The sequence below is a fragment of the Chiloscyllium plagiosum genome, chromosome 8 (assembly GCF_004010195.1).
Source record: "Chiloscyllium plagiosum isolate BGI_BamShark_2017 chromosome 8, ASM401019v2, whole genome shotgun sequence".
Classification (NCBI taxonomy): Eukaryota; Metazoa; Chordata; class Chondrichthyes; order Orectolobiformes; family Hemiscylliidae; genus Chiloscyllium; species Chiloscyllium plagiosum.
In genome coordinates this window covers 15,349,927-15,357,206 of record NC_057717.1, presented here as the reverse complement: position 1 = coordinate 15,357,206, position 7,280 = coordinate 15,349,927, and the positions used below count along the sequence as shown (strand labels likewise).

At 44.1% G+C, this 7,280-nt stretch overlaps 1 long non-coding RNA gene across 2 annotated transcripts in view; it reads left to right on the top strand.

Annotated features, from left to right (window-relative positions):
• LOC122552116 overlaps positions 1 to 7,070 on the top strand; it is a 766,770-nt gene extending 759,700 nt beyond the window's left edge. Inside the window, exons 1-3 of one of the 2 annotated variants that reach the window (XR_006312302.1) lie at positions 527 to 661; positions 1,551 to 1,657; positions 7,055 to 7,070. This is a non-coding gene — a long non-coding RNA (uncharacterized LOC122552116). Of the gene's footprint in view, positions 1 to 526; positions 662 to 1,550; positions 1,658 to 7,054 lie in introns of those variants that run through there. The other variant, XR_006312301.1, reaches the window with a different exon arrangement.
• Positions 7,071 to 7,280: the final 210 nt, after the last annotated feature.

Genomic DNA, 7,280 nt, shown 5'->3' with positions numbered 1-7,280 from the left:
GACTAGGGCCCGTGGACACAGCCTTAGAATTAGAGGGGGTCATTTCAGAACAGAAATGCGGAGATATTTCTTCAGCCAGAGAGTGGTGGGCCTGTGGAATTCATTGCCACGGAGTGCAGTGGAAGCTGGGACGCTAAATGTCTTCAAGGCCGAGATTGATAGATTCTTGTTGTCTAGAGGAATTAAGGGCTACGGGGAGAACGCTGGTAAGTTGAGCTGAAATGCGCATCAGCCATGATTGAATGGCGGAATGGACTCGATGGGCCGAATGGCCTTACTTCCACTCCTATGACTTATGGTCTTATGGTATTATGGAGTGGCCGAAGAAGTGATTGATGTCAGCGGCGGACCATTGGAAAGGCAGGGGAGGAGTTGGAGGACCTGGCGGGGCAGTTGGTCCTCCGACCAATCAGTGAATGAGGGTGGGACTAGACTATACCACGTGATCATGTTCGCTGTGGGCGCGGATGTTCGGAGTGTGTGTGCGTGGAGGGCTGTCGTTAAGGAAAGAAATAAACAGCAGGAAGCGGGAGGGAAATGGTGTTGGTATGGTCTGAGAGGTTTTACAATCATTTGGTACACATCGGAAAATACAAGTTTGAAACTTACAGTCCCGTTTTTGCAGCAAACGGGAATATGCCTCGTTGAGTAATCGGCCCGAGTGAGCGCCGCCATCTTTATTCGGGGCAAATATTCACTGGACACGTGCGCGGCCGCCAGCTTTGTAGGGAGCAAAGTTCAGAGGGGTGTATGGACAGCCTTCCCTTGTAAAAAGAGGCAGTGGGCAGGATTTACACAGAGCACAATCAAACCCAGAGAAATGTAGTTTTTTTCTACATTTCGTCATTCATTTAAATGATTTGGATGTGAATAGAGGCCGTATAGTTCGTAATTTTGCAGGTGACACCAAAATTGGAGGTATTATGGACAATTAAGAAGGTTATCTCAGAGTACAGTGGGATATTGATCAGATGGGCCAATGGGCTGAGGAGTGGCAGATAGGATTTAATTTAGATAGATTAGGTTAGGGTATCTGGTTGGCATAGGTTTGACCGAAGAAGTCTGTTTCTGTGCTAGACATTTTTGACTGTGGGATCATAAAAGTGAACTCTGCTCTGGTTCACCTCTGGGTTCTCTGATGTCCACCTGTTCATTATCTAGCTTCCTCAGTTTCTCATGGGTGTATTTTTGCTCTGTATAGTATTTTACTATTACTTTCACAGCTGTTTTGTAAATGAATTGAAAAATGTAGAGATGGAAAAACACAGCAGGCCAGGCAGCATCCGAGGAGCAGGATAATCAACGTTTCCGGCATAAGCCCTTCTTCAGGAATGTAAATGAATTGTCTACTGCTGCCCGGCTCCTGACCATATGCTGTTCCATGATCAGGTTATTTTTTCCACAATATCTTTGACAGTCAAGAATTCTTTTTTCCAATCAGCGAGTGCATTTTCCTTCAATTTCTTACAGTCAAATTCTGCACCATTTTCATTCCCTGTAATTCATATTGCACTCCCTGAAACATCAACTGTGTATTTTTCCTTCCACAGAAACCAGTGATCAATACCAAAGCCTTGTTGCCTGTGGAGCGGGTGATGTCTGACTTCCTTGTACAGCTGCAGTTTGTATGGTGAAGGTGCTCCCACAACGTGGTTGGGTAAGAGACATTACAGATTATTCACTCAGCGATATTGAAGAGTAGAAGATATCTGTACAAATCATCATGGTTTTAATTTCACAAAAATATTATTGAGAACTTCTGACATAAGGCTACAGATGGAGGATATTCTGTCCAGTGACCAAAAACATTGCCAAATAAGCAGTTTTGCAAGAATGCCTTAAAGGAAGAAAGTAGATCTTAGAGGGTTAGAGTGGGGATTCCAGACCATGTTCCCTTGGAGTGTATAGAAACAGTCACACAGCTGAACACAAAAATAAACATCATTGAGAGTCTGAATTACAATGAGTTATTGAGATATGAAAGGGTGTGTGGTGCAGGGAGATAGGAATGCTTACAACCAGGAATTAATTCAAAGGTGCAAAAATAAATTGTTGTTGCTTATAAATGGGAGTCTTTTGATTGATCAACAAGTTTTGGTACAAGTGAGCACTTCGGCAGGAGAGTTTTCAATATTGTTGAGATTATCGGGAGGGTGAATGTGGGATGCTGGCCAGGAGTGGCTTTAGATAATGAAATCTAGAGTTAACAAAAGGAATGAATGAGAGTTTCAGCAAATGAGCTGAGACTGTGGTGAGGTCAGGTGATATCACTGAAGTCGAAATAGTGGTCTTGGAGGGGGTCTGGCCTGTCATCCTCACCTCATTCAGCTGTTTGTCAGTTTGTGAATCAAGTCTGTAACAAGCTCAGGAGCTGAGTGGCCCTGGCAGAACCCAAACTGGGCGTCGCTGAGCAGGTTTTTTCCTGAGCAGGTGCTTGACAGCACTGTTGATGACACCTCCATCACTTCTCTGCTGAGCGAGTGTGGACTGATGGAGGGGAATTGGCTGAGTTGGATCTGCCCTGTGTTTTTGTATTGGAACATCCCTGAGCAATGTTCCACAAATTCAGTAGGTGCCAGTGCTGGAGCAGTACTTGCCTTGATGGGCAGCAGGTTCTGGAGCACAGCCAACAGTATTATTGCCAGAATATTGGCAGGGCCCATACCTTTACACTGCTTATCCATTTCTTGATCTGATTTGAAATGGGTTTTCAACCAAGTCGATTCATATCTGTGATATCAGGGACCAATGGAGAAGGCTCATCCACTTGGCACTGCTGGCTGAAAATCGCTGCTAATGCTGTCCTCTTATCTGTTGCATGAATGTGTGAGACCCCTCTATCGGTAAGGCTGGGGATATCTGTGATGCTTCCTCCAGTGAGTTGTTTAATTGTCCATCACTACTATTGACTAGGTGTGGCAGAACTGCAGAACTCAGATCTAATCTATTGGTTATGGGATCACTTAGTTCTATTTGGTTTTGCTTGTGCTGTTTGGCATGCAGGTTTGGTAGCTGCACCAGGTTTGCACCTCATTTTTAGGTATGCCTGGTACTGCTCCTGGCATGCCCTCCTGCATTCACCATTGAGCCAGAGTTGATTCCCCTGGCTTGATGTTAATAGTTGAATGGGGCGTATACCAGGCCATGAGATTTCAGATTGGGCTGGAGTACAGTTCTGCTGCTGTTGTTGGCCCACAGTGAGGCGAAAGTTGCAGGGTCAAGAGGGCTGAATTTGTGGTTGTATTTTCCAGTGCATTGGTAGATGTAATGTGGTCCATCCAGTTTCATTCCTTTGTTGCAACATCGAGGGCCCAAGGGCCTGTACTGCGCTGTATTCTTCTATGTTCTATGTTCTATAAGGACATTGTCAATGGCAGAAAAACGTCCCCAATGGTTCCATGGCAAACAGTAGATTCTTCATTCCAGTTATTTTTTTCTTGATTTCAGAGCCACGCTCTACCGATTTGGGATTCACACCTGAACTTCAGTTGTATATTTTAATATTCTTGAGAAATGATAAATACGACAGGTTTGTTCACTTATTTTTAGAATCACTATCACAAGTTTTGTTTATTGTTTTGGAAATAAAAAAAATGTCCATTATCTTGTCTCCTCCATCCTCCCCTGCAACAACAAGAGTGAGGAGCACATGGAGTTTCTCTGTGAATAACATTGAGACAATCCGATCAGCTGCCTCTGCTTCTTCCCTCCCTCTCCACTAGCCCACCGAGCGAAACTGCCTCACAAAGGTGCTCCTCATTTTAGTCCTAAACTTGCATTTCCTAGAGTCTCTTGTCAAGCCTTATTAGAGGTCATCTTGACCATTTACCCTAGTGTAGCTAAATCGTGGACATTTCAAATCACCCCCCCCCCCCCCCCCCTTGCAATTCACCAATATTGTTCCAGTATCTGTCTGACTGTCTTTTCTGGTTATGTCCTTCTCTCCCATTCTGCTAAAAACTAATATTTGACCTCGCCGTCATTGGAAAATCCTGCTCCACTCTCCCTTTCCTTTCTGAATTCCTTGTAGTTGGTGTCCCTCCAGGATCTATCCTTGATCCGACCTGTTTCTCATCTACATACTGCCAGGAGGTAACATCACCCAAAAGCACTGTTAGGTTTCACATGTACACTGACAATGTCCAGCTCTCCCTCCCCATCATCCCTCTCCATTACTCCACTCTAACTCAGTTATCATACTGCTTACCACGCTTCAATTAGCTGAAATTCACTCCAATGAAACACTGTTTTTGTTAAACTAATTGCCTTCAGTTGCTATTCCAAATTCATTTCCCTTACTGCTGTGTCCCTCCCTCTCACTGGGAAGTGTCTGAGGCAGAACTATATTCTTCACAATATTGCTTTCATATCTGACCCCAAGGTGACCTTCTGATCTACACAAACACAAAAGCCAGGACTTCCAATCTCTAAAACGTTGTTTGTCTCCTTCTCACCCCAGCTCCATTGCTACTGAAACCCTAACCTGTGTCGGTGTTGCCTTTAACTTGACAAATCTGAAACAGAGCCCTTGATTCCGCGAGTGACCAAGAATCTGGTTCAAAACTCACCTGTAATGGGACACATCCTCTCCATATTTATTCTGTCAAACCTCGACAGAATCCTGTATGTATCAAACAGATCACCTCTCATTCTTCCAAAATCCAGTGAGTAGATTCCCAACTTGTTTAGCCTTTGCTTACAGGATATTCCCTTCAAAACAGGGATCATCCCAATGGATCCTCTCTGAAAATCCTCCAATAAACTACTCTATTTGGTTAACTAAAGCGACCAAATCTATTCACATTACTCCAGATGGGGTCTGACTCGCCATTTGTTTAGTTGCCCTAAGCTATATACTCCAAACTCTTATATTGCAATCTCTTTGAAATAAGGGACAGCATTCCATTCCCCGTCCTGATTCCATGTTTTAACTGTATGCTAGCTTTCTGTGTTTCCTGCTCATTCTGCACCCCCCCCCCCCCCCCCCGGTCCCTTTGTGATGCAGCTTTCTACAGTTTATCCCAAGTTATACTCCATTTGCCAACTTGTTGCCCATGTTTCCTGTGAATATCTCTCTGTAAACTGTTTATAATCCTTTTGGACTTTCCTGTTATGCCTTTTCTAGGAGATTTCCGCCCTCATTATTCGAAACATATACTGTGAGCACTGGGCAGTGGGACGCATGCGCAGTTGCTACCTTTCAGGGATACTCTGTTTAATGACTGGGAGGAGCTTGTTGCCCATTGGTCAGAATAGAGACAACTTGCCCATCAAGCTGCATGAGCCTTTCACATCCCATGTCTTCTTGATGAGGCACAGCGGCAGCATGGAAAGAAAGAAAAGGAAGCAAATCCTGCTCTCCATATCTCACTGAATCTTGGGTCATTCTGTCCCATGTTCAGTCACATGAAGTCCCAAGGTGGAAACTCATAGAAACCCACACAGATTTGCCCTTGAAGTTCCTGCTAACCTCTACCAGGGGTAATGTGCACAGTCATCTTGGGCCAGGAGGAGGGGATTGTATGAGTTTCAAACTTGAACTGACAATGACGGATTTTATAAACATGTTTCACAGGTGGTCATTCAGATGGTAATCTCAGTAATTGGAATGCCAAACTCTGACAGAATTATTCAATTCATCAGGACCTAGATATTCATATTGTGTGAGAGTATTGTGTTCCAGACAAATACCATTTGCTGAAAAGAAGTTCTCCTTTGAATCAAACCATCCTCTCAATAGATCTTCCCAAATCTTCAACATGTGTCCTGTAATCCTTGTATAATGAGCTGATGGGTGTAAGGTTTATTATTATAACGGGTAACTTTTGTAAACCGCTTTGTCACAGTTCCCCAAATTTCCTTTGCTACAAGGAGAACAATCTCTCTTTTTCCAAACCCCTGATTCCCCAATGTCTGTTTGCTCTCTATAAGGTACACATCAGGATTGTGTTGGAACATTCTCCACTTGCCTGCATCAGTGCACCCGCCAACAATATTAAAGAAAGTGAACATCCTCCAGGCTAAAGCACTGTACCTGAGTGGTTTCCCATCCACCACCTTCAGCATTCCCTCTCCCCACCCTCGAGGTACAGTGGCATCACGGTGTAAAAGATTAGAGAGAGATGTCTGGTAGTGGTTAACCTGAATATTACCACAGCGCAGGCAAGGGGAGAGGTTGAAATGGAGAGTCCATTAGTTGTGGATGGTTATTTTTGATGTGTAATAACAACACACATGTCACGTGAACAATTAATGTTAAAAAGCCCCACAAATTCTTCAACTAAAATCCCCCATTCCTTGAACCATCCTGGTAACTCTCCTGTGCTCCCTCTCAGGGACGCTGCCATCTTTCCCAATGTGTGGGCGATCTGTGGTTCGCACAGACCTAACTGCTCTGAACCCCGTGGGTGATATCATAGAGCAACAGTTGCACTAAACCTCACTGTCTGGAAGAGAGTGAGAGACCAAAATCCCGATGGCATTTAAGATCTATTTAGGAACACACTTGCAATGCCAAGGCTGACAGGTCTATGGGTTCAGTGCTGGAAAATGGGATTAAAATAGTTAGCTGGGAGATTTCTTTACAGCATAAACCCGGTGGACCACAAAACCGTTTTCTGTCATGTAGACCACAGACGCGTAATATAGGAATATGACAAGCCACAATAGAAACCAGGTCAGAGAAGGTGATATTAGAATAGATGATACGTGATTGATTAATGTTTTTTGGAGGAAAATGTGACAGATGTCAAGTGAGACATTGTGGAGCTCTGGGTGCAGGAATCTGAAATAAAAATGGGTTATCCTGAAGGTTGGAATTAAAGAAAGGCACATCAGAGAGATTTGTGAGGGTGGACAAGATTAAAGATAGAGTGGGTGTTGAGACTGGAGGAGATTAGAGATTGGAGGATGTTGCAGAGATTGAGATGCAGAGATAGTGATAGTTCTGAGGCTAGAGAGGAATTAGAGATAAGTTTAGTTGTTAGCTTTCTCAACACTACCTCTTTACTGATAATGATTGTTTCTCTGTCCTCATCTGCCATTGCCTCCATAGGCCTGCGACAATGAGAGTACACAGACAGTATGTTCCTGTTAAGGCCAAGGCTGGGAGACGTCGAGAATGCTGCATGACCTGAGAAATTGAGGCTCTGGTCAAGAAAATGAAGGAAGGATATGGCAGGTACAGACCATGTGTGAATCCCTAGAGGACTATAAGGTCAGTAGGTGTATACTCGCGGGAAACCAGGAGGCAGAAAAGGGGACATGAGATAGCTTTGGGA